Raw genomic sequence first — 27,521 nt, forward strand, 5'->3', positions numbered from 1 at the left:
GGTACAGGAAAAAAAAAAAAAAAAAAGATTTCTATGGGAAATCCTAATACGTTTGATTAAAAAAGTATAAATTCTATATAAGAGAAAAATTGCCATTTTGAAATTCGTTTGAAAGAAAATTATGAATATATAAAATTCTAGGGTAGAGTATAGTAAATGAACTGAAAGCTTAGTTTTCTTTAAATGATACACAGCAACTTGTATACAGTACATGAGGTCTTGGCTGCAGTTTATAGAATTTTATAGAGGTAGTATTAGTTATAGACTGATAAAGCATCCATATGGAATGAAGAACTATAGAAATGAGGAAAGAAACCCAACAACCTAGTAATCAGCAACATCTTTTCAAAATGAAGAGAAACTGTGTTGCATAAGTGTGCTGCCTACTTACTGCTTGGTATCAGAGTGTGACTGAATGCTATAATCTGACTGATTAACTTAATCCTGAAGTTGGTAGTGGAAGAAGCAGGATCTGTTGGTCTGGCAAGTAGACAATAATGTAGCAAAGTGTCTTGCAGAAAGGTGACTTAAGTAACCCTATAAACACTATAGTGAAGTTACTAAAGAACACAATGAATAATAGTCAAGGTGCTTGGGAGGAAAAAGGGAAAAATGATGATCCATCATTGTATCAAGCTGATGAATCTCCATAATATACCACAGATGAGTGTTGCAAAGAAACAGCTTGCTGAACATGCCCTTTTTCCTGGCAGTGTTACTGAAAACCAGATGAGCCATAATTAAAACTGTGTCACAAAGGAGAGAAACAGTGGTTTTAATCATTATGCCATTTATATTCGTGCAAATTAGTAAATCAAATGCTATTGTGTGAAGGGCAAAAGTAAAACCTTTTCAGTGCTGCCTAAATCTGATAAACATTCCCCCATAATTGCTTTGTGTGAACTGCAGACGTTTAATCAATTAAGTGCTCTGCTGAAAACAAACAAACTTATTTAATTTTTCTATAAATTATTTTCACCGTGCTACTATAGCACACCAGAGTTGATCTCATCCACATTTGCTAGATGTTCGCATGTGTGTGAGAATAAAAATTCAGGGTGTTCCCATTTTCCAGTACTTCATTGCTATTTTTTTATTAGCATGGTTGCTACCAACAACTAGTCCCAAACTACAGAATTTACAAAGCCAGATTGTTCAGAGTGACATGGAAGGACAGTGGACAGCCATCAACAGCATCTTTGTACTGGTATGCCACACACACAAACCCTACCAACATCCTTACTTTTTTTCACTGGCAACACAGAGGGCTCCTCTGTTACATGTTTAGATTATTTAAAGAAAAAATGCGGTGTCTTTGGTTTACTTGCTTAATCTTTCAGACTGCAGAGTGAAAGTACTGCACAGCATTCCCCAGAGTTTTGGTCTACTAATCTTCCAGACTGATTAATCTTCAGAAGACTTGTCTACGGAAACCAGCGATCAGGTAACAGGTGCATACATTCAGTTCTTGAGGATATGTATTTAGACCCAAGAGCTGTGTAAATCCTCCAAATGCTGCAGATCCAAATCCTCCAAATGCTCCAAAATCCTCCAAATGCTGCAGAACAATCAAAAATGGAGACTAATGTACCAACTCATGAAGACATGTGTCTGTATCAGGACAAAAGTGATCTACCTGTGAAAAAGCGATCCTTTTTTAATCAAAGGCCAGATTCAACTCTCTTGAATAAAATCCCATGAGTGATGTGTTGATTGTATTTGTAGAAAAACCAAATACTCATTTTGACACTTCGGTAATAAGGTCACTGCTTCTTGGCTTTTATTGAGTTCTTTCTGAACAGTGATGGTGATTAGACAGGTAACTAGAGGGCCAGTCTCAGATGCAGTCTTAGGTATTTTCTTAATTGCTAGAAAGTACTTTTCCTCAGAAATAGTTGCTTCTAGTTGTAAAATGAAGACATTATCATATTGAATAGTCCTCTGAATTTTGGCATTGTGGTAGGATCACTCTGCACAGTGTATCTTAACCAACGCAGCTGGTGTAAAATTGCCCAATGATCCCTTTCAGTCATCTATTCCTCCGGGAAGTCTGAATCACATTCACATTTCATCGTCATGTTGACGCCACAGGATGTATGCACTGGCAGGTCTTCCTCTTTGTACAAGGTGCATCACTACGCTTACTGTGTGTACTTGAGTCAAAATAAATATTTCACTTCAAAGTCATGGAATTAAAGAATAAGGGAAAAAAATGTATATTGCTGGCAGAATCATTTAGAAGTTAAAACTTATCAACCATTTTAAAACTGGAGAGCAATGTGTTACCTCATTTAGTGATTCTAATCCATAACCTTGCATATATAGGATACTTCGTCATTGTTATTTACTTATATTTTGACACATATTTATCTGCTGTCTAGCAAAAGTTGCATATAACGAGAAGCCCTTTGAGGACATGAAACTAGACAGTCCTTTTCAGTGTTGTTTTTCTGATATTCATACCAGCTTTTTTTTTTTTTTAATGTTATAGGTGATGTTATTGCTAGTTATTTGTCAGTTTATATTATTCAGTCTCTATACTTGTCTTTAGCAAAGGATGATTAAACTATTCTTGAACTGAGATTAAATTTCAGACATCCTACTCAGTTCCATATATGTATTGCTCATTATCTCCTGTGGATAAAAGTGATTTCAATGTCAAAAGTTAATACTGGACTTGTGCTGATTATGACCTTATCATAGAATCACAGAATGGTTTGGGTTGGAAGGGACCTTAAGGATCACCTAGTTCCAACGCCCCTTGTACAACCTGGCCTAGAACAGCTCCAGGGATGGGGCACCCACAACCTCTCTGGGCAACCTGTTCCAGTGTCTCAGCACCCTCTGAATGTCCTCCTAACCTCTGATATAAATCTCCCCTCTTTCAGTTTAAAACCATTCCTCCCTTGTCCTATCATTATCTGATTGAGCAAAATCAGATAAAATATGATAATAACTTATGATAACATCTCTTGCAGAAAACACAGTTTAACAGGTGGACTGTTATCTATCACCTTTGGAACAAAAATTCTATGCTGTGGCATATTCAAAGACATAGCTTTAGTACTGAAGTAATAGATGTGTTTATAATTAGAAAAAACTCTGCATCCACAAATAGCTAACTAGATGTAATTTAGAACAAAAGCCAATTTTTAGCTATTGTTTCTGCTTTACTTATGAGAAACCAAGTAAAATTCACTTAAATCTGATGTAGATACTATCCTTTAAACCATAATATGTGGTAAATAAAAACATGAATTTGCATTACAAGTTTTTAATAAAAGTGTACCTATTATATTCATGAATGTACCTATCATTTGTTACAAATGAAATGTTTCCATTTTCAGGGATTTAATGAGTTCATTTACTAAACCTGAATGTTAGAAATGAACAGCAAGCATATGAATGTTAAGTTTGAAATGCTGTATGCACAGTCGTTTTTAAGCAATGAAATAGCTGAAATATGCTATCGTTGCTTACAGATTTGCATATCCAGAGCTTTTGAAGATGTGTAAATTATAATGCTAGTCGATGGAATCTGATGCAGGAAAGTTGTGTCTTGGCTGTGATTCCACCCACAAAGTAATGAAATCTATAACTCACATCAACATCTTCTGAAGGCACATAGCAGTTCTTATGCTGATGTGCTAAAATGTGTGAATCGTGGTCTACTGGGATCTTAGTGCTATACACTATATCACAGACAATGACTGAAAGTAGACATTGACATGTTCTGGAGAAAATTATAATCAGAAATATTCTCTCCTCATATTTCATCAGTTTGTATCTCTGTTCTCTGACACAGTCTAATTTACCATTCATTTTTCCCTATTCTCTAGTAAACTAATTTCAATATAAATCATGCAAACACTCCTGTAAGCTGTGTAAAGTCATCAGCCTGCCACAGTGACCCATCAGAGTTACTTTGTGCCATTGTTCCTAACCTAGGGGGTTCTTTGGATGGCATAAAGCCAGTGCAGAGTGAAACAGCACTGAATGCTAGAAAATTGAAGCATTTCAAATGCTGTTTTCATTCCACTGAACAAAGATATTAAGCTAATATATAGAGAACGCAAAGTAGGGTAAAGTTCATTAAGTTACACTGCTCTGAATGACCCGTTTCAAGAGAAGTAGTTGGTAAGGGTTCTACAGAGAGATTAGAGATACATTTCTGGGGATGACTGCAAACAGAAGCCAGCTCATTATGCTTGTGCTCAAAGCTCACCAGATGTGAATTAGCTCTAGTTTAGAAGCTACATAGCTGTAAAGTGTAGCAAAAAGTTTTTTTGTTTTGTTTTTTAAGACCTTTTTGGCCTCTCTGTAAACATATATGTAGCTACTGATTCCTAGTGGAAGCATAGGTCCAGTTTAAGTCCTCTGAATACCAATTTATTCCTGTCCCCAAATGGAAGTATTTAAATTATCTGACCTGTGATTCGCAAGTTCTGTAGGCATTTTTGCAAGCGTTGGCAGCCACCAGAGTCCTGATAGCACAAAGGTTCCTGTCATCTGAGCTCTAAGATACACATGTTAAGGTTTGGTTTCAAGGTCTTCGCAATGACTAGATGCTCATATAATACAGAACAGGGAGACTTATAAGGTGCTTTTAAATGCAAGCAGTTAGGGTACTCTCATGGAAGTTCAAATACTTCATGTAATAAGTCTGGAGATGTGTTTTTTCCCCCATTATCTGAGTGGTTTAGCCATGGGGTTACTGGGCTTGAATAAGGGCTGCATTTTCAATTTTATGGAGCAGTTCTCTGAGAAAGGACTGGTTGGTGTAGCTACCTTATCCTAGGCATGATTCATGGCTGGGAGGCCATAGTGGATGGAGAAGATTCTTTCCAGCTTTTTTTTTTTTTTTCCCCCCAGAAATTCTTCACAGGATTTCTGCCTGCTAGTTTTAGCTTCCTACTTAGTATGCTACCCTCTTCCTGTACTTAAAATGTTAATGTTTCTGATGCACTTTAGGATATTTACGTGTCTTAACCTATGGTCGAAGATTCCAGTTGCCATGGGGTACCTGTGGCCTTTCAGTAATAAAACCAAGCCATTTTTTCAGACATGGCTGTAAAATGAGTTTGATTCATTTCTCATTTAACAGTGGTAATGTATATATTAAGTCTGGATTTCAGAGTTCAACTTCCAAATAAAAATCTGTTGAAAAACAATTAATTTATCTTTCTGCTATGAGTAAGTTTTATATCCTGAGGTTGGAACTGACTGCTTAGTAGAGCCCTATCATCTCTGGCTTTTAATAAGTTATATCTACTAGTTATAATGCTTGAAGTATTACAGTGTGGTGTACTTTGCAAATGTAATGAAGTCAACTTGAGACCTCACTACAACATTGCTCTTAAATCTATGTTGGCAAATACATAGACTTTAAGTGTGTTTTGTGAGTTATAAATACATGGATTAGCAAAGTGCCTGTTTTATACACACAGGGAATTCCAACAACACTATAAACCACAAGGCCTCACTAATGCAGTATGTGTTATGACCCTGGTCACAGTTTAGCAGTTTTTTGTTTTATGGACTAGGCCATATTGTATACATACTTTAACCCATTTGGTTTTTCTTCAGGTGATTTAACAGGAATATACATTGGTTTATTTCCCTGTCCCGTCCCTTCCCATCCCTCATTTTTTTTTCCAGATTAGTACTTTTTTTTCCTTGGTCATCCACAGTTCATATTTGGAGGTAGGTAAGTTTTTGACTACTTTATGGTGTGGATGATGGAGCATTGTAATAGGCTGCCCAGTGGGGCTGTGGAGTCTCCTCCTTGGAGATCTTCAAAAGCCTTCTGGGTGGCCCTGCTTGAGCAGGAGTTGGACCAGATGTCTGCTTCAGCCATTTCTGTGACTCTGTGATACTTGTTTGTTCATGAAATTTCTTTTAAGTGTAACACTTCCAGCCAGACAAACCTTGCAGTTACAATATTATCAATGATAACATGATACATATTTTATGTTATACTAATAAGCTAAACAAAATACTGAGCAAGGGTTGAAATTGTCTGAATTTCCCTCACAAATCAGTGAGTTCGAAGCAAGGAGGAATAAAGGTCATATTGTGATAGTCTTGTGATGCCACATGTATAATACTTCTATTATGACCTTAAGGCAAATACTGCTCTTGAAAGAGATTCTTCTAGGATCACTGCCATTGGTATTTTTTTTTATCCCCAATGTTTTCAAATTGATTCCCTTTTTATTACAACAAATTGTATTACAACAATATCTATATGAAAATAGATATATATCTGTATAAATATCTGAGGGGAGGGTGTCGAGAGGATGGAGTTGGTCTCTTTTCAGTTGTACTCTGTGACAGGACAAGAGTCAATGGGTGCAAGCTGAAGCACAGGAAATTCTGGTTGAATGTGAGAGGGTACTTCTTGACTGCGAGGGTGACAGAGCACTGGAACAGGTTGCCCAGAGAGGTTGTGGAGTCGTCATCTCTGGAGATATCCAAAACCTGCCTGGATGCCATCCTGTGCAATGTGATCTAGATGATCCTGCTCAGCAGGGGCGTTGGACTGGATGATCTTCAGAGGTCCCTTCCAACATCGGCAAGTCTGTGATTCTATAAAATAACTGCATAAACACTGACTGCAAATCCTTGTTTCTAAGTTCTGGACACTGCCATTACAGTCTGTAAAGCACTGAAAATAATTCAGCCACCGTTCTTGGATCATGGTCATCATCAAAAAAAGATTTGATGTATTTCCCCATTAATGCTCTGATAAACTGGAGTAAATAAGACATTTTTTCTTCAGCTGTTACCATAAAAAATCAGCTATACCTTCCGCTCTTTGGGAATCCCAAATCTGAAATTTATATTTATGGTTCCATAGTTTTGGAGATTCCTTTTTGTTTAAATGGAATTCAAACATGAATGACAAAAAGACTTTCTTGTCTGTGTCAGCATTGACACAGATGGCCAGCTGGTGACTCTAGAATTAAAAGAAAAAAAAAAATCACCACTGTTTCCTGAAGAGATTCTTGGTTTTCTTTCAGAGGGTACAAATTTACGTCTACTGATCTTGTGTTTCAGCTTGCCTTGATTAGCACTTGACCTCAGACAAAATTCTGAATTATTATGTTTATTCTCTAACAGATCTGAAAGAGACACTAAATCTTATTTATTTCTAAAGCTTTGACAGAAAAATGTGGGTTGTGTCACTGGAATTTGGAAGTTCACTTTGAAGAGAAATTAAAGCTGCCTTTAATCTCCATAACACTGAAATTTAAATCAGCTAATTCTGCCTAAAGAGATTGAGGAGGTTGCTGGAAAGTAGATAGGACTAATACCATGTGGGAGATTAGATTATACACTGAATTTGTTCCTTTTATGATCGTTTGTCTGAAGTATTGCAATAGCTGTAAAAGTTGTGGTGCTAGCAGTTACGCCTGTCTGTCCTCTGATTTTTTCAAGCCTGGTAAGTTGCAGAGAGTTGCTGTACAGCCAGATTTGAATGGTGATACAAGTACTTTTCACGCATATAAAGAAACACTAGAGACAACACATTCTTGTGTTTTCATAAGACAAAAGAAATAAAGGCTAATGCAGAGGTCATTTTGTATAATCAATGCCCTCTTCTGTCTTGCACCAATATTGAGAAACTGGCACTTGGCAGAAAACATCGCTCCCCACTGTGACACTTTTCATACTAAAACTTGTTTCTCTAAGCACATGGTAATGTTGTATACCCAAAAGTGGGGCATATGAATTTGGCAGTATTCTGATCAGACTTGGCTTTTGTCATTTAGTTTGAACTAAAGAAGAAAAGGCCAAGAATTATGAGCAAGTTGCTTATGGAAATTCTCTGGATTGTGCAAATGCATAGCTCTGTAAATCTGTAAGAATTTCATTGTAAGTTTATATAATATTTTGCCTCCAGATTAGCAGGGTGTGAGTTGTCTTTCAAGGAGAATTTCAAAGAGAAACAATCGATTTCTCTATTGACTTCACAGTAGTACTGTGATGATCATTTGTGCCAGATTCTTTTGTCTCAGAAAAGTTTCCAATTTGAAGAAAGCAAATTGTGATCTGTAGTTGGATACTAATTTATGTGTTTTTGTTTCTGGCAAAAACAGTAGAGAAGAAGGAGAATACAGCAGCAGATGTGCCTTGTGATGTTACTCCTATTTTTTCCAATTTAATGAAGTAATCTCTCAGAATAATAGCATAGTGACAATCACATATTTTGTGATCAAGTTAACTTATGAATGTCAATCACACTTTTTTTTTCCCCATGAAGAATCATGTAGAGGGAAAATGTGTAATAACAATACATGAGTCATTAATATCTTATTGTGAGTAGCTTAAACCTTAAAAGCTTCTCTAGCTTTAGTATTCAGTCCTAGCTATAATTAGGGATTCCAGAGATACATTGCCTCAGTAAAGAATATACCTTTTTTCTGAAGATTTTTTTTTGCAGCAGAGCATCTATCAAGTGCTTTGCATCACACTTAAGTTCATTTTGTAATATAATGTATGTTGGGGATCAAGGACGTGGTGTTTGTTAAGCCATTCCAACCATTCCAAGAATGATACATCTGGGACTCCTATTTGTATTAGCATTTTACCGACACCCAGTGAAGATAGGCATAGGTGTAGGAAAGGCTATCCAGTTGCCAGCCTATACTCTACATTACATGTAAAAAGAAGCAGTCTTAGTGGTTGATCATCTAGAACAACCTTTTCAGAACACAAGAACTGGCTGTTTCAATGTGCAGGAATCCGAGCAGTTGTAGCAGAAGGTTAGCATGGATAAACATAGAACTCCTGACTGTGATCTAATGCAAAAAGGAGGTATGCAGGAAGTAGAAACTGGAACGGACTGTTTTGGAAGAGTGCAAAGACATTGCTCATTAATGTTGGAATGAAATCAAGAAAGTAAAGCCAGAGAAGTCAAGAAGAAGCCAGAATGAAGTCAAGAAGAAAGCCAGAACTCAACTGGAGTTGATAACTAGTAAGGGACACAAGAGACACCAAGAAAGGCTTTTGTGAGAGAACCAGCTGCGAAATGGTGGTAAGAAGAATGTGGGTCAATTGTTCAGTCATTGTGAGACTGCATTCTGTCATTTCATAAAGCTGCTGGCAACTGGGGGAGGTTCCTGATGACTGGAGAAAAAAAAAAAAAGGGCAAAAAATTATTTAATCTTCAGTAGGGACAACAAGGAGGATCCAGGAAACTACAACACTCTAAGCCTCACATCAGTCCCTGGGAAGGTTGTGAAATAAATCCTCCTATGCACAAGAAACAAGGCAGTTGGAAGCAGTCAGCGTGGATTTACTAAAGGTATGTCATGCCTGACTTAGCCCATTGCTTTCAGTGGGGTGGCTGACACTGTGGACAAGGGGAGAACACTGCATGTTCTGTATCTTAACACTAGGAAGATCTTTGACACCATCTCCCACAGTCTCTTTATTACCACATTTGTAGGATATGGAATACATAGGTGAAAAGTAAGATGGGAGGATACAGAGGAGATGTTTGAAACAAGACTGTGTGGAAGTACACAGCAACAGGATGAAGGACAAGAAACACAAGCTGGAGCACGGGAATGGGATAGAAGGAAAAAATACTGTCAAAGTGGTCAAATATTGGAACAGGCTGCCCAGAATGGTTGTCTGTCCTTGGAGGACCTAAACAGCTAATTTTTTAGGGAGTTCTAATACAGCTAATTCTATCATTCTGTGTTTATTTTGCAATTTCACATTCACTCTCATAGTTTGAGCTTTCTTCCAGAACATATTTTGTGTTTTTACCTTCTTTAGTTCATTCACAAGGATGTACTTTTGAACAGTGAGCTAGTTCTTTACTTTTCAAAATGCTATTGACAGAAAGCTGATCTTCTAAAGATTGGTCTCATACTGTATTGGAAGATACTGTCTGTCATAGGGATTTTAACACAGTATCAAAGCATGTAGGTCCTACATTTGAGAGATTTTAGGTATAACATGTTTACTGTTCAAAATAAGCATGTCAAATACTTACCAAAGATCTCAACATTTCTTTTGGTAGTGGAACTACTCTAATGATTAAGTATCTCTTCAGAACTAATCTAATTTCTAATCTAATTTCAAGAAAGGCTACCCTTCTGACCATGACTTTCCCTTTTTATTTGCAGAAATTACTTAACAGTTGACTGTGTCCTATTGGACGTAAGGTTGCTTTTAGAAATTTTTCATTTATTGCAAATGCTTTTGAGCATGTATGAACATTAACTTAGTCTGGTTTTCCTCATGATGTCTTGTGAGATCTTTAAGTAATCAATAAGATACAGAGCTCTGTAATACTGTAAAGCTGCATGCTTTACTCACTACTCTAAAGCACTGCAAAGAAATAGATGTAGTTCATGGAGTCAGTTTAGATGACACTTAACAATATTAGCTTGTTCTCCTGATAGGTATAACAGTGTATATAGTTTCCTCCATGACATATTGGAACCATTTCTATCCAGATTTAAAGCTGTAAGAAACATCTGGCGTAGTTATTTGTTACTTAGCTAGCATATAACGACATAACTTAGCAAAACGCCCACTATTCTTGAAATGTTTGAATTGAGCTTCCTTCGGATAATATCTGGTATAATTTGTAATGTGTTGCATGGTTTCAGATAAGTGGTGTTATTGGTTTTGTTTGTTTAGAATTCACTGAACTTTGGTTCTCTTTTGGCTGTCTTGCAATTTTCAGTGATCAGTGTTTAAAGGTTTCATCTGCAGAACAGCAACAGATGTTCTTCAGAGTCACTTGAGCAGTGCTTACTCTACCTTGAATTACCCGTAGTGCTGTTGACGTTGCTGAGTCAGCCACACTAGCAGTGGTTGCGACTTTGAATTACGTATGGTGTGGTTTGGGAAGGGAGTCCAATGCAAGATGTAGTTGATCTTTCTACAAATTGATCTCAAATAACTCACACACCACTTTTCCAAATTTGCATGTAGCTAAAAATTCTTTTAAAGATATCGATTAACCCATTTTTTGTACATTTTTACACCCTGTATAGCAATAAGCTATAATGTGCAGATTAGGCACGAAAACATGAATTAAGACTGGGAGAACAGCGTCACATTTCTTAGCAGCCAGAAGTGGTATAGAATTCTATGAACTTTCCTTCCAATATAGTATATAATCAGATAAAAGTTTATTCCTTCAGAAAACTCTTTAGCAGTAATTACAAGTACAGGTAGTGCTAAGGGCTGTGGAGATAACCTCTTCAGCACTTTCTCTGGTATATTTTTAGCAAGTTAATTTGGTAACTACATAGCATTTGGTGTGAAGCCTGGCCATGGCTACAATAAATCAAGATGGTAGAGCAGACACCCAAGAGAGGTGAACCCTTTCTGAGGGATTTCCTCTTTAACTCGGTATCGATCATGTTCCGCTGCTGTGGAAATTAAGATGACTTAAATAAAGGAATAAATAGTTCTTCCACAGCCTTTAAAGTAAACAGATCATGCAGGTTAGAAGATTTAGGCTGTTCTGCTTCTTATCTCCTTTTTATTTTATTTAGTGTCAAAATTGAATGGAGTAATGAAACTACAAAGAAACAAATGGATTTCATTATATGTTGCATGAATGCAAACTGCATATTGCACTTGCAGAAAAATAAAAATAATTTCTATGGATGTAGCTGGTAATTAAAACACTGTATCTTGGCAGCAGCTCTTTGTTTTACAAGCCACTGTCTAGAATTCATTTTCCTATCATGTGGTGATGTGACAAATCTACTGTTTTCTTCTAACCCACAGTTTATGTATTTGCTTTTTTGTATTGTTTGGTAACAGCAGCGTATTGTGGTATGTGCACGTGTGGTAAAGCTGCATTGTTGTCCAAACCCAGCATTCAAGTATACCATCTCTCTTTCCTGAGAAATTAACTTTTCTTTGTTGTTCTTTCTTTCATGAAGGTTTTTGGTAGTACACATTTTTTTCTGTTTTGTTTTAACAGAAAACCAAAAAAAAAGTTTTATTTATAGAAGTTATGAAAGAATAAATAAAGAGCAAAACCTTCAGAAATAAACTATCACTAATTGATAATGGCTCTTTATTGGAAGCAGTCTGTAGATTGCTAAGGCCTGCATTACTTGTTATTGTTGGCAGTGTCCCTGAAATAAGTCTTCACAATGAGCCTAGAATGTCCTGTTCATGGATTGTGCCAACATCCATTACTGCTTCTTAACAGGTTGTAAATCAGGACTTCACATTTGCTTCTATACTGCTTTTTGCTTGTTCGTTCCACTGCATTTTTTCAGTCTGTAGACTGTGATGATATTGTTGGCTGTAATTTGGAGATATGATTTTTGCCAACCTGTGAGGTACTATTTTTGTATCTTTATCCTTCAGTGATACTGTATCTACAACTGTAAAGACAACATTTGGTTTTTAATAAATAACGGTAATAATAAGAAAATCAGGGTTTTACAAGAATTTATGGGTTAAATGAGGATAGTAATAATTGAAACTTATTTGATGCTTGTTTACTACAGAATTAGTAACACTAAGTAGCTTATGCACTATCAAAAATTGTGGGAGTTCAGAAACTGGCTGTTTCAATATTTAAGACCAAAGGATGAGACATGCTGCTGGAGTGAGATGAAAAGCATTATTCCTGACCATTCTGAACTTCTGTTTGAATAAATGAGGCAGTTCAGGTTGCTGGCACAAGTAAGAGGGATAGCCGGGGTTGTAAGGACACCATGAAAAAACAGGTTTCAATGCACAGAAAACCTGTAAAGGCACAAGCAGTAGAAATAATTGAGTATTCTGGAAAAAGAACAAAGGATTTGGGGGGGGATTTTTTTTGTTCTTTTTAAGGAAAAAAAAAAAAATAAAATAAAATAAAAATATATATATATATTTGTGGTGAAGATTCTCTAGACAGCAGGCAGCAGAGAAGAATGAACGGGCTAGCTCACATTTTGGAAGCAGTGTCACTGAGTTATCAGGATGCTATAGCTGTGATGCCTCTGATGTTACAGTGAACATACCGCTTCTGTTAGGCTATTTTGAAAACAGATAGGTCAGTTGTCTGCACACAGAACTCTGCTGTATCATGAAGCTGCATTCAGAGATGTTGAGCTCACAGGAGACATTCATTGAATTGAAAACACAGCATGCTGATTTAGGTTAATAGAGCCCTGTATCTTTACTTTGAATAACCTTCTGTGCACCTGTGTGTATAAATAGGATTCCATTCTTTTAGTATTTATATGCTATTATGTATCTATGCTATAACATGGTATTTACCATTTTTATACAACTTTTTTCCCTTTGTTTTCAGGACATTTTGTGAATGTTGACTTGTAGACCACTTTCATTTACTTTCATTTTATTCTTTTGAAGATCAAGAAGTTGTATGTGCCATTAGAGGTCTGCACAGGTTAAGAGGAATGACATTTATCTATGTGTTCAGCACAGATATGACTGTGTTCATCCCAAAGGCACAAAACCAAAATGGCTAAGCTAGGAACACAATTACAGTACATTTCCATAGCTTATGGAAAAATAGAGAGAATCACTGAATTGTAGCACCTAAATCCTGTTCTGGAGGTGCTTTTTTCCTTTCATGATTAAAAAAATGCCTGTCATTACTTGGGCATCCCAGTTAACCAGGCACTTAACCTAATGTAGCCTTGTGGACTATATTACCCTGGAAAGACAATGGGACTATTTCCACTAAAGAAGGCTTCAGGGAGACTTTATAAAAGCATTCCAGTACCTAAAGGGGGCCTACAGGAAAGCTGGGGAGGGACTCTATATCAGGGAGTGTACTGATAGGGAAGAAGTAATGGTTTTAAGCTAAAAGAGGGGAGACTTAGATTAGATATTAGAAATTATTTCTTATGAGAGTGGTGAGGCACTGGAACAGGTTGCTCAGAGAAACTGTGGATGCCCCATGCCTGGAGGTGTTCAAGTCCAGGCTGGATGGGGCTTTGAGCAACCTGGTCTGCTGGGAGGTGTCCCTGCACATGGGAGGGGGTTGGAACTCAGTGGTATTTAAGGTCCCTTCTAACCCAAACCATTCTGTGATTCTATGATTCTATCTGTAAGGTATTGAATATCTCAAGACATTAGGGTCTGGCCACAGGCTGGCTCCACTGCCAATTACTGCTATATATGGGTGAAACATAAGTGGATAATTTTGTGTATGTTACACATCTATCAAGTATATGTCTGCTCTATGGAGCGTAAATATTAATTTCTTCAGAGTATTCATCTGCAGGAAAATGGAATATTATCTTTTTTTTTCCTGAAAATATCATTATTTCTAGCCTTCCAAGTAATTGTCAAGATTATTGAAAAATTTTTATTCTAATATTATAAATATATTTAAAATGTACTTTATTTTTATTTTCTTATTTTAGATTAACATATGTAATGCATTAGTATAGATAAACTGCTTTTGAAAACAAGCAGTCTAAATAATTAAAATTATTTAATTTCACTAACAGTTTCATAACAGTTGTGAGCTTTATTCTACAAAACAAATCTTTGCGTGCACAAATGGTTAAGGAAGTGTTGTATTTTATGGTGATAGTTAATGTATTCGTGATGGTTTATAGTACTTTTTTAGTGTGGATATAGGCATTATGTAAATCTTTAAAGTTATAATGTCTTCAGGTTTCAAGACTTTGGGGTGTGTGTTTTTTTTTTTCCAATTGAATGCATGGTCATAATGCTTAATTAATATACTCCTATTTCATCTTTAACAAAACAGTCATGTAGGTCAAGATGTAAGCTCTTACACTGTCCATACAAGTGGGTTTCCATCAAGGACAGAAAGATAGTGTGAGGACATTTGTACAAAATTGCTACTCAGGTACGTTTTCAATAGTAGACAGATTGAGTCTGGATGCATTCCCAAGTAGCCCTTTGAAGTCTTGATGTCTATCAGAGCAACCCAGGTTGTGTCAGCTTCTCAGCAGCTGGCTATTAAAATAAATAATGGGAAACAAAGCAAAACAAAAAACATAATCTGAGAAAGTAGATTAGTAGGAAGAAGAAAATTTCAAATATGGGACACTGGTACTTCACAACGTTTCCCCACCCTATTGAGAAATAGGTGATTATTTGGAATGTAGATATAGTTTGTTGAGAGGAGTGCAACTGGATTTAATGATTAGGCATACACTCTATGGTCAATTTTACTTTTTTTTTTTTTTTTTTTTTTTGCCACTCTTACACTAATGCTTCTAGTAGCTGTGTGCAGGTGTTCTTTATCTGTTATCTGTTCCGGTCTACTTTATTAAAACCATATTTATAATAGTTACAAGTTAAGTAGAGACCAAGTTAAGTAGAGACCAAGGAAGCTTATCTGCTGAGGAAGGTGAAGCAAGTTGTAGTTCTTTTGCTGTATAAATGTAAACAACTTTAAACATTCCTAAAATTTAGACTGTTAAGATGTAAATAAAATTTATTAGTTTGTCAGTTAGCAAATAGTCTACTGTCTCATTTCTAAATATCATTTGGTATCTGGTTTATATCTATTGTATAAATACTGTATATTATGTATATACATATATTTATACATATATATACTAATATATATATGTATATATATTTATATGTATATATATATATATATACACACATAGATATATATATATATATGTATGTATATATATTTAAGTGGAATTTATATATTCCCCTTAAGGATTGTGGGAGGGTAGAGATCACTGTGTAGTTGTTGTGTCCCTTGCGGGACTGTGCCTCTCCTTGCAGTAACTGCACACTCTGCAAGGAAGTTTCTGAAATACAGGGCAGAGTGAGCTGAGAGTAAGGGAGATCAAAAGAAAGAAACAAGAAGAGGTGCAGTGCCAACAGAGGGTAGGAGACTTGGGAATAACAAACTTCAGAGGCTGATCCTCAAAGGTGATGGAGAAATAGAGAATGGTCCAGAGGTGGCTACAGGAGTACTGAGCGTGTGGGTGGGTTCTGCATGCCTACAGCCCCCTGTCTGTAGGTCTCAGAGGTTAGTTCTCATTGGAGCAGTCCCAGGTTCTAGTGTGTTGTAGCAAGGCCTTCCTTCAGAAATTACAGGGGTCCTTGTCTTAACAGAAAGATGCGGAAACATCTGCTTGAAAATCCTATTTCAGCTGGTGCTTTGTCTCAGCTCATTTCAGAAGGAGTGTGTGTGCATGTATAAAGAGAACAAGAATAGCAAATGCTTCTGTATTTTGCCTGGATAAAATTTGTTATAAGTGACTGAATATGTATTCAGTTGCTGTAGCCAGATAAGTTTTGTAACACAGGTACATCACAGAATGCACCTTTTAAAGCTTAAGTTCTGTGGAGTTGATTTCATATTTTGGATATTCTCATGTTCGTTAATTACTGTGACAAAGGAAGCAATGATTCAATTATTTCTAGTTAAATGGATTTTCATTTACACATATATTTTTATATACAGACTTTATAATGAACTAATTCTGAAAATGTTATGCTGTTGTTTTTTTTGGTGATAAGCATAGACAAACAGATATAAATATTACAGAAATCTTGTTTAAAGTTCTCTTTTTAAGACTTGTGCATTCAAAAGTACTGTATAAATGTAACGCATTGGGAATTGGTCAATTTTTTCATGTATTTCTTTGGGTTTTTCTTTTTGCAAAACAAGCCATACATTCTCAGTTTAGTGTTGAGATTAAAATACAGTGATGAATGATGCAATATGTGTTAAAAGATATGCTTATTTTAGCTAAAATAGCACAGCATTTCATTAACAAATCACGAATTTGAAGACTTAAATTGTACTAATGCTTTACTTCACATGTAAGAGAGACTCTGGTGTGCATCAAGAATTAAACAGTACTGAAAACTTACGGTGCCTTTATGTCACACAAAAATGTTCCTGTTATTTATTCAAAATTATTTATGACAAACTTAGTCATTGTAATTCAAATTTCAGCTTAATGGACTGTGAGTATTACAGGTCTGCATGAAAGTGGTCCTGTCTTTGTGAACTAAATCACATTTGCTTGGAATTTTTTATTAAAAATAAACAAGTAATGTTATCTAGATTTTGTTTCTGATTAGAACAACTGAAAAAAAGTATAGTTTTTCAGTGATTACATCAGTTATTATTAGTATAAAAATAATATTGGAATGAAAGATTTAAAGTACAGTATTACTTTGCATGACTCAGAATTGAAAGTCCAAAGTATTACGTACACAAAGACAGCACTGTTATTTGTTGCTTAATGATTATTGATTTGATGATGATTTTGACTGAATTTCTGATCCCAGTGTAGAACTGCCCTATTACATCAATAACCAAACTCAAGAAGGAAAAAGAAAGTAGAGTGATGTGCTTTTCTACTGATGTTGGAGTACATGTAATTAAGTAACAACGTGTAATTTGTTACATGTCCATACTGCGTGCATACTTTTTCTCTGTTTATATGGAGATTTTTTACCACCGCCAGTCATTTGTGACTGATACTTAAACACAGCTGCTAGTGTTGATCATGTTATTGCTATAAAGGCATACACCTGACGAACACTCCCAGGTTGGCTTTTTATCTCTTAGTGATGTGCTCGAATAATAACTGTTTACACCTTGGCACAACTGTTTTTTTTTTATCTTCTGCAAGTCACCTCAGTTATTTGTTAAATGCATTAAGAGTATGTCAGGATACAGAGGGTTATTTGCAAATAATCCGTATGTATTTGTCATACCTGCAGGTTATTTGCCAAATGTGTTATAATACCAGTCAGCATAGTGTAAGGCTGTGACAACTTACAACACAAGTGCCACAACAGTAATAAAATAGTCAAACCATTCTTGAGAAACTGTGGACTTCCAGAACCCAGCTAGAATTTTGATTACTTTTATGACAAATGCTCTTCTAAAACTGCAGTAATGTCATTTCAAAACTTTATTACAAAGAAAAAGTGCATTATCAGTTTTGTTTTCTTTTCCGAAGTAAAGAAAGAGTCTTACAAAAATAGTAAACAATATTAGCTCAAGATGGCTTGCAACTGCAGCTTGAGATGCTGTAAAAACGCATCTGTAATACATAAAATTAGAATTTTGTTCTCAGCAGCTACAAGTGCCAGATAAAATCTTTGGTACAATAGGAGAGGAATGTGAAGAGGTACAGATTTATTATTTTATTCTTGTCTCTTTTTACTTCTTTGCATTAGTGTTTAGAGGAAAGCAATTTCTATAAGTACATTTGTATTAGTGGTGGAGATGTTTATTGTAGTTTTTTCTTAAGAACGAGACTTTTTATGTTGGTCTCCACATCAGTAACTTATAATCTATTGAATGATTTCAACCACAGTCAGCAAGGTATTTGTGGTGAGTTGATCCTGGCCAACTGTCAAGGCCATACCCAGCCGGTTTCTCACACTGATTCCCAGTGGGATGAGGGAAGGAATCTGAAGGACAAATATAAACAGATTATCTGTGGAGATAGATTTATAAGCTAAGGAAAAAATAAAACAAAACCAGTGGTGCAAGAGCAATCACTCACCATCTCCCACCCTGCCAGCCTCTGGGCAGTGGCAGCTTTGGAAAAACTACGCGCACACACTCCATACAGTTCCATGCCATTCCCTACAGGCATTGGAGAGACAGAGAGGGCCCTCTAGAGGGAGATTTGGAGGAGGTGCATTCAGGTCCTCTTCAGCCCACCATCATGAGCAAAATCATCACTCTCTGAAGAAAACTAGTTCTCTCATGCTGATCCAGGGGGCTTAAGGAGACTAACCTCCTAACTTCGGTGGCTAAAAAGTTATCCTGTATGATATACTTTCCAAGGTCTCTGGCAATTTTCAAACTGAATAAAATTAGATCTCATGGGCAAAGAATAGAAAATCAGAATCGTGTGTTCAGGAGAGTAAGGAATCCCAATGAGCCAGCAATGTAAAGCAATATCCACTAGCATAGACAAAGGAAAGAAATGCAGTGATCCTAAGAAATGTTCTTGTTATGCTAAATAAATGTTGTGGTCAGAGAATTAATTTACCCGAAGATGTGCAATAAAGGACCTTCTTTACCTGAATAAATTGTTGCGATCCTTTAGCGTCACTATCATTTTTACCCCTTCTCTGCTGGAGGTTTAACCTAGTCATGCATTTACATCACTCTAAACAGGGTAGGTAGGAAATCACTCACAAGCAAGTGGTGTGTGGAATGGTTTCATTGCCGCTTACCAGCAGCAATGAATAAGCATATGATGCAGTGATGTTGACATTGCCAACTGATTTTGAAAAAAAAAATCTGTAATTTTCACAGTACAATATGACAGAATGATTCTCATAGTTTCATTAAACTTTTTTTTTTTTTTTGGTAACTAACTGCATATTTTTACACTCCCTGTGTTCTGTACTTCAAAGTCTTGGAAAGCAGATGTGTTGAAAGATGGTAACAGTCATCAATAACTGTAAAACTGAGGAGCCCTATGAAGCAGATCAAGCTGCTTTACATCAGATGTGACTGCAGCAAGTTTTATTTTCATTTGTTTCATAGATACTATCTTTTAGAAGGGGTTTGAATAAACTAGCAGTCGTATAATGACAATATTAAAGTTGCAAGTTATAAATAGTATGTGTGTTTTTTTCTTTGAATGAAATTAAATTTAGCAGTAAACAGGGAATAATGAGATGATGGATATCAAAAATAACTCTTGAATCCTAATCATATGATTTAGGAAGATTTAATGTCCTAGCTTCAGTTTCCTGCATACAAAACTAGAAAAAAAAATACTATTTTCTACTTTTTCATACATTTTCAAATTGAATTAATGAATATTTGAGAATTAATGTATACATACTCTTTATGTTTTGATGCACAGAATAACTATTCCAGTGGAAAAAAACAACATTCAAAACACATTGGCTGTAGAGGTTCTGTGCCGTCCACAGGACTCTGCAACCTTGTCCTTGTGCAGAATGTATCATGAAATTATGACTTAATCGAAATCGGTTCTTCCTTTGTCAAAGCACATCCTCTCTTTCCTTGGAGCAGTCATAATGCAGAATTTATGATAGCGCAACATAGGACTTAGTTGTCAGTGCTCACAATAACCAGCCACAGGAAGGCTTTTGGTGTTTTTGCAAGCCAGCTGTTCTCTGGTGTGCACCAGTCTTGAGCAAGGGCTGGGCAGGTTGGTTCTGAAATGCATAAGAGCACCTAGAAGTTTGTCTTGGTTCCTCACACTGTTGGTTCCATACACAGGCAAGGACAGATATCTGATTTAGATGTATTAGATTGTCATTGAGAGATTTATCATAGTGGTTACAGGAATCAAGTTAAATCATTAAGCTTCTGATCTATATTAGTTTCATATAGACTTTTTAGAAGAAAAAAAAAGGAAAAGGCCATTTTATCACAGATAACCAGACTTGATTTTATTTCAGAAGTTTTTAAAAATAATAATAATAATAATAATAATTAAAAAAAAAAAAAAAAAAGAGGGTAATTCCAATATTTTGGTGTCTGCAAGTTTAAAAGTACTATTTTATTTAAAACTGTAGAAACCAGAAAAAAAAAATGTTCTTTGCAACTTCAAAATTGTCATGGAAAAGTGCTATACAACTTTTTAAAATTGATGATTCCATTAACTTAAATATACATATTTATCACTGTTTAAAAATGTCATTGGAGCATGCTGTTGAAGCATTTGGAGAGGGGAATATTTTGGAAATCTGTATAGCTCTAAACATGTATGGCCCAAAAAGAGAAAAAAAGAATGTTAGTCTTTTGTTTAATTGCAGGGGTTTTATTCTACCAGTTACCTTGGCAGCCAGTTTCTTATTCTTTTGGTGATAATAATTAAAACTGTATTTAATTCTGTTATCGACTCATCTGCTCTGTGGCCTAGAATACATATGAGTTTCCAGAATATGTGGATTTGAAATATATCAGATAATTGGAAACTAATGAACATGGTATTTCTGAGACATTCAAACCACAGAAGATAACAAATGTGTTATAGAATCATGGAAAATAAGACTGCAAGGGAGTTCAAGAAGTTATCTAGGCCTTTCCATGATCCAAGAGAGAGCACTGAATGTCTGTGGTAAGAATAATGTCTGTGCTCACCTAATCATTTTTAAATCCAGTGTCCCCTCAGTTGGTTATTCTAAAGCTTTTGAGTACTTTTTCTGAGAAAGAGTCTAATATCTTAATTTTTCTTAACATAATTTAAGCCTAATTCTTTCTGTTCTGTCTACACTCACAATGAATAACAATTTATTATGACTCAGTTTTCTAAGTTTCTGAAAATTCCTATTTAGTCTTTCTTTTTTGAAATAAATAACCAAAGTTAATTCATTTTATATTTTGTAGATCCTGTAGTCTTTATGAATGTCATGTGAAACAACGCCAGTGCCATATTGTGAAGACAAAAGAAATTTACAGTTTGTTTCCCCCCTGCAAAGCTTTTTGTTCTATGAAGTAAAGGAAACTGTACTGTGTGCAATATACTTGTATAATCGCTAATCAACATTTAGAAGTCCCCATTAAATTTTGAACTTTGCTGTCTTAGATGCTTTATGAGTATATGTTCCAGGGAAAAACAACAACAAAACATAAAAAACCCTTGTTTCAAAGGTTTTAAACAGTTGATAAAGATAGAGAGAAAAAGAGACATAGAACAGGGAAATTACTTGCTGTATGTTATATGCCAGTGTCTGGGCTAGGAAGTGTGTGTATATATATGTGTGTATATATATGTTTAGTATATATTTATATATACACATACATATATATTTCTATAAATATAGAAGTAAATATACATTTATATATTTATATGAAAGCAGTGTTTATATTCTGCTGTTCTTTTCATATTGGTAAGATTGTCTTCTCCAAAGAATAAACCAACAGGAAAATTGCACAGAGCTTACTTAATGTTAGTGACATAACTTTAGTTATGTGAAAGCATCTGCTTTCACTTTTTGCTTTCATGTATAAAGTATTTTGCTTTTCGTGTTTTAAGTATACTGTAAAATCTATTTTTGCAATCTGCCTTGCTTTTTTGTTACTTGTTTTCTGAAGGTGCCAGAAGATGATGAATAGAGAACGGTATGGAAACAAGGCTTCTGGCAGGCCAGATCATATTTAACACAAGGCAAACTGTTCTGCCAACCACTGTATAGAATGATTTTTTTCAGATGGGAAAGCACTCTTCCCACAAAGTGGAGAAGGAGTAATAATAACCTGGAGATAAATTGTTGTCAGATTGCTGCTGAGAGCAGTACAAGGGACAGTGGCGAGAGGAGGTGGCTGGGGCAGGGCTGGAGCCGAGATGCTGAGCAATGCAGCAGGGCAGAGCAGAGAACAGAACTGCAGCCAGGAAATGTCCGAGAGCAGAAAAGTCAGAGGGCAGAAACCAGTGGTGGCCTGTTGTACTTAGAAGCTATACTGCTCTCTTTCAGGGTGATCAACTTTAATCCTACAGAGAGGTTTTGATATACCACCTGGCAATCATGAGATTGCTCTCTCCAATTCCTGCACTGTGCAAACTGAGAATCCTTATTAAGGCTCTGCCTTTTACCATCTGCCCTGCTTCTTTCTTTATTCCCTGCTACACTCTCAGGGAGGTGCTGACAGCTTTTCACAGAAACATACTCAGAGAAAATACTTCTCTGACCAGGGCTGAAAAGGAGAGGAGGAAGTTTGAAACAGTGTTGGAAAGGAGAGAACCATCATTTCAGTACAGAGACTTACTGCAAGATGCCTGAAGTTAAATCCTTTCATTTTTCAGCAGGTTTTCTCAAAGGAGTTATTTAAGCCAAATCCTCCAAGCAGAAATGGATGTATTTAGTGGAAGCAGAATATTTATGTTGTTGTCCTTTCTACCCATCATTTCACTCTCTTCAGATTTCAGAGTGGAAGTTGGCAAATCCTTTGACAGGGCATCACTTACTGCAGAAAATGCAGGACATGATGCTAGAAGGAAATGGGTCCCTTACTAATCTGAACACATTCAGTGGCAGGTTAGACCTGAGGTATTCAGTCTGAATGAGACCTAATTATTTCTGAAGAACAATGAACCTATGCTTCCCTCCAGATTACAGTTTTGGCTGTTTACACTGGGGGGACCCTACCTTCTTTTTTCACTTGATATTTGGGCACCTTATTTTCACTTTGTCTTAAAATAAGCACAGTATCAATACAAACTTTTAAATAATTGATGTATTTCTCTTTATACATGTCTCTACATTTGATGTGAGTAAAGTGACACACTTGTGTAGATTTATGCTTTGGTTGGAGTTTAGAGAGCACTTTAGGATCCCAAAGAAAGTAGGTGCCATAAAAATGCTAGTTATCATGATGGAAAAACAGCACAAAGTACAATTTTTGTGTCTAACTCCACTTTGTTTTATGCTTTAATTTTAAATTGGGGAAATGGAAAAGCAATATCAGGGGGAGGTTTAAAAGGCATGCGAAATAACATTCTTGTATCGAAGCAGTTGCCATGCATGTTGGAACCTAGAGTTGTGAATTTCTTGACTCGATAAAAGCACTGAAATCTGGTTTCCTGCCAAGTGTTTTCAGTAAGATGTGGAGCAAATCAGGCACATGCATCTCCCCTGTGGTATGATAAAGACTGTGAAGTTGAGGTCTTACCCACCAGATCTGGGCCATGTCCTAGGAGAAACACACTATAGTGAAAGGGTTGTTAGGCCGTTATTCTGCAACTAACACTGTTGTTGTCTTACCTGAATAACGTAACATTAAAATAAACCTTAAAAAAAAAAGAAGTCTGAATTTATGTAATTGGTAAAAAATTTTTTTCCCCACAGTTTGTGTGTGTTTGTATGCTTTTAAAATGTTAGTTCTGTGATCATGCAGTTAAGAGGAAAAATACTAAGATAAATAAATGAAAATTTAGACTTCTGTTTCTTACCTGTAATGAAAATTGCAAAATTTTCAAAAAATTTGTTGTAATTTTTTGATGCTGTAGCCATATTCGGGGTAGTATCTTGTAGCTCTTAGATGAAAGAAAATCTGTTCTACATAGAGAATACTAACTACAGGTTTAGATGCGTTCAGGACTCTTGATTCTGCACAGCCTCAAAATACAGATCAGTAAATTCTTTCTTGTCTTTTCCCTAATGAAACAGAGAGATCTTATCACAGCAAATCTTAAATACTAGAAATATTTCTTTCATTTTGTTTCATTTTTGTTCTGAAGTTTGAAGTATCTGAAATCCCACTGAAGGTGCTTACTCATGATTTTGTTTTAAATCTTTTATAATTTATACCTACAAACATGGGGCAGAGGAATTCAATCTAAAAAGAAACATATATATATTAGGATTGGGATTTAAAAAGAATAAATCTGAAAGTGTAACATGGTCATTGCAGGTTTTTAGTTACGTATTCTCAGAATGAAATTTCCTATAAAGGAAGTCAGTGTGAAGTCATTTCAAATAGTATAACACTTTTAGTTGAAGCATGTTTCTTTGTCTCATTGTTTAGACACAGTTCGTTTTGAATCCCCTTCCTACAGTTGTAGGAAAAACAGTTGTAGAAAGGAGACCATCTTTTCTGATAGTAGCAAGCTTCCTAAACATAGATATGCAAACATCACAGACAAATACACGTTTCATTTCATAGTATCAGCTTCTGTAAAATAATGCAAAGACAGAAAACTTCAGGTCAGTAGGTTCTGGATATTTGGCAGTTCTTGGCTTATTTGCACATGCATAGCTACATATATATTCTTGTCACAGTCCTGGTATATATTTTCAAGATAAACAAGTTACATAAATTACCCATTTCTTCTCCAGATTGCAGACTGTTTGCTATGTCCAAAAAATGCTGCTGTTCCTCTGTGGGGTAGAGTTACATTATTTAAGGACTGAATGAAGCAGCATTGGCTCTTAAAAAGACTGTCTCTCATCTTCTGATGTAGCTTCCATGGAAAAGAAGATGAGTCTGTACAGGTGGTCTTCAGTATCAAAATAAAGGTGAATTTAGAAAAACAGAAAATACAGAAAAAAATGGAAACACAATGAATTGTCATTAAAGCTCTAAGACTGTCCAGTCAGTTAATCTTTCCTTTTCCCCTGATAACATCACTCCTTCTTTATAACCAAGATAGTTAAAATGAAAACTTTATTGTATGGGAAATTTATTAGAATATAGGTTAGCGCTTCCTACTTTCCTGTGAAACTGGTTGTTCAATAACATTCAAAATTTACAAAAGGAAACTAATGTAGTTTGAATTTTTGTTTTAGATTTATCCTGGTTTACATCTAATTGAACCCAAATTGTGTTGTTTTCATTTTTCACTATTTTTTTATTTATTATTCTGGTTTATATGAACTGAAGACAATGACAGGACTAAACTTAATGTGACTGTTCACAAATATAACAGCAACAGGCTTGAAAATCACATACATGTATGAAATACTCTGGATTTGTGGTTCCCATTACATGATATATGCAGAATACAGAAACAAAGTAATCATATGATGAGTCCAGAGCATGCTAATAATTTCAAAGGTTAGCAATAACTCTATGCCACCGATCTGTTGCAATTTACGTAACAATTGATGTAATACAATTGTATTAACTGATTGTGGCAGTTCAGGTCAAATTCTGTTTTATCTCTTTATATCTAATATGCTGTATATCTGAGAAAAAAAAATAATCTCATTACAAAAATTCCTAGTGCTAAGCAAAGACAACAATAAAGTTTTTAAATAAAGAGATCTTGCTCTTGAAGCAGTCACATCTATAGTACAGCCACATGATCTTCATTTAAATTCCTACTCATCATTGGTGACTTGTGTTCATTTAATAAACTTAATATTTTGTCCTACAGTGTGAACTGTTTTATTTTGTAAAACACCATTCAGTGGAAAATGTAGACTTACTCTACTTTCTAGTGGTACAGTAATGAAAATTGCATTTTCTGTAGGCACTGGTTTCTTTTTCATTCAAGACAAAATTTTAAAGTACTGAACTTTAAAGGCTTTGGAATTTTTAATATGGGAATTGAAAATACCCATATTTTGGATAGTCCCTGTTGGTCCCTTCCAACTTGGGATATTCTATGAATACATGATGGAGATTAAAATAAATAGGAAAATATTGTACGGTGCAGTTTATATGAATGCAACTGGTACTTATATATTTTGTGGTTTAAGTTCATTTATAAAAACTGATTTTTTTCGCTTTCTTCAAAGGACTTTCTGGCTGGTATGTGTAAGTACAATATAGTCCTAAATCTTCAATAAACCATGAAAAGTAGTCCAGTACAGCAGACTGGAGACTGTTTAACCCTCAACATCTGTATTGGCACTCTGTATGATCGATCACTGAATTGTGTGCATCTGGAAAGCTAATTCACGAAACAATACAACTAGTTTACAAGCAGTTATATCTAGTTGCTCTTTTAGGATCAAGATGACGCTGGCAGCAGTGGACAGGGGCTCTCAAAGTATGTCACTGCATAGTGTGTAAGCATAAAGATCGGGTAAAGCTAGCAGTGATGTGTATTCCTGTCCTGGATGGATTTCTGTGTCTGAGGCAGCAACTATAGAATCACAGAATGGTTTGGGTTGGAAGGGACCTTAATGATCATCTAGTTCCAATCCCACTGCCATGGGCAGGGACACCTCCCACCAGACCAGGTTGCTCAAAGCCCCATCCAGCCTGGCCTTAAACACCTCCAGGGATGGGGCATCCACATCCATCTTTGGGCAACTTGTGCCAGTGCCTCACCAGCTTCAGAGTGAAAAACTTCCTCCCAATATCTAATCTAAACCTGTATTTATTTATATTTTTTTTAGTTTAAAGCCATTCCCCCTTTTAATGGCTTTACTCACTTTTCATTACACCCTCTGACAAAGAGTTCCTCCCTAGCTGCAAGTCCCCTTTAGGTACTGGAAGGCCACTATAAGGTCTCCCTGGAGCCTTCTTGAGGCTGAACAACCCCAACTCCTTCAGCCTGTCTTCATAGGAGAGGTGCTCCAGCCCTCTGATCATTCTTGTGGTCCTCCTCTGGACTTGGTCTAATAGGTCCATGACCTTCTTGTGCTGGTGCCCCCAGAGCTGAATGCAGCACTCCAGATGGGGTCTCGCAAAAGCAGAGGAGAATCACCTCCTTGCCTTGCTGGCCATGCTGCTTTTGATGCAGCCCAGGTTGGCTTTCTGGGCTGCAAGCGCATGTTGCTGGCTCATGTTGAGCTGCTTGTCAGCCAGCAACCCCAGGTCCTTCTCGTCAGAGCTGATCTGAGGATCAGCTATCCACACTGTCGTGTTTGGTATTGTGAAAAGGCAAAATCAGGTTTCTAGTCAGTAGCAACTCTGATCATTAACTTGTTTCAACAGAAGCTTATTTATCCCATATTCAGCACACCTCCTTCTAAATCATTTATTCGGACAATATTAACCATATTATTTTTCAGTTTGATTATAGTTTTATAGTAATGGTGAACTCATTAAGTATTATGTATGCACGTAAACAATACATGAAATAATCTAGTATATATAATTTCTTTTGTTAATAAGAGATTCTAACCCTTGGAGATCTGAAGAA

At 36.0% G+C, this 27,521-nt stretch overlaps 1 protein-coding gene across 2 annotated transcripts in view; it reads left to right on the top strand.

Annotated features, from left to right (window-relative positions):
* Positions 1 to 27,521, top strand: part of CSMD1 (CUB and Sushi multiple domains 1) — a 1,153,949-nt gene that overhangs the window by 389,010 nt on the left and 737,418 nt on the right. The gene's annotated exons all lie outside the window — the stretch shown is intronic.

Source organism: Anas acuta, chromosome 3 (genome assembly GCF_963932015.1).
Source record: "Anas acuta chromosome 3, bAnaAcu1.1, whole genome shotgun sequence".
Classification (NCBI taxonomy): Eukaryota; Metazoa; Chordata; class Aves; order Anseriformes; family Anatidae; genus Anas; species Anas acuta.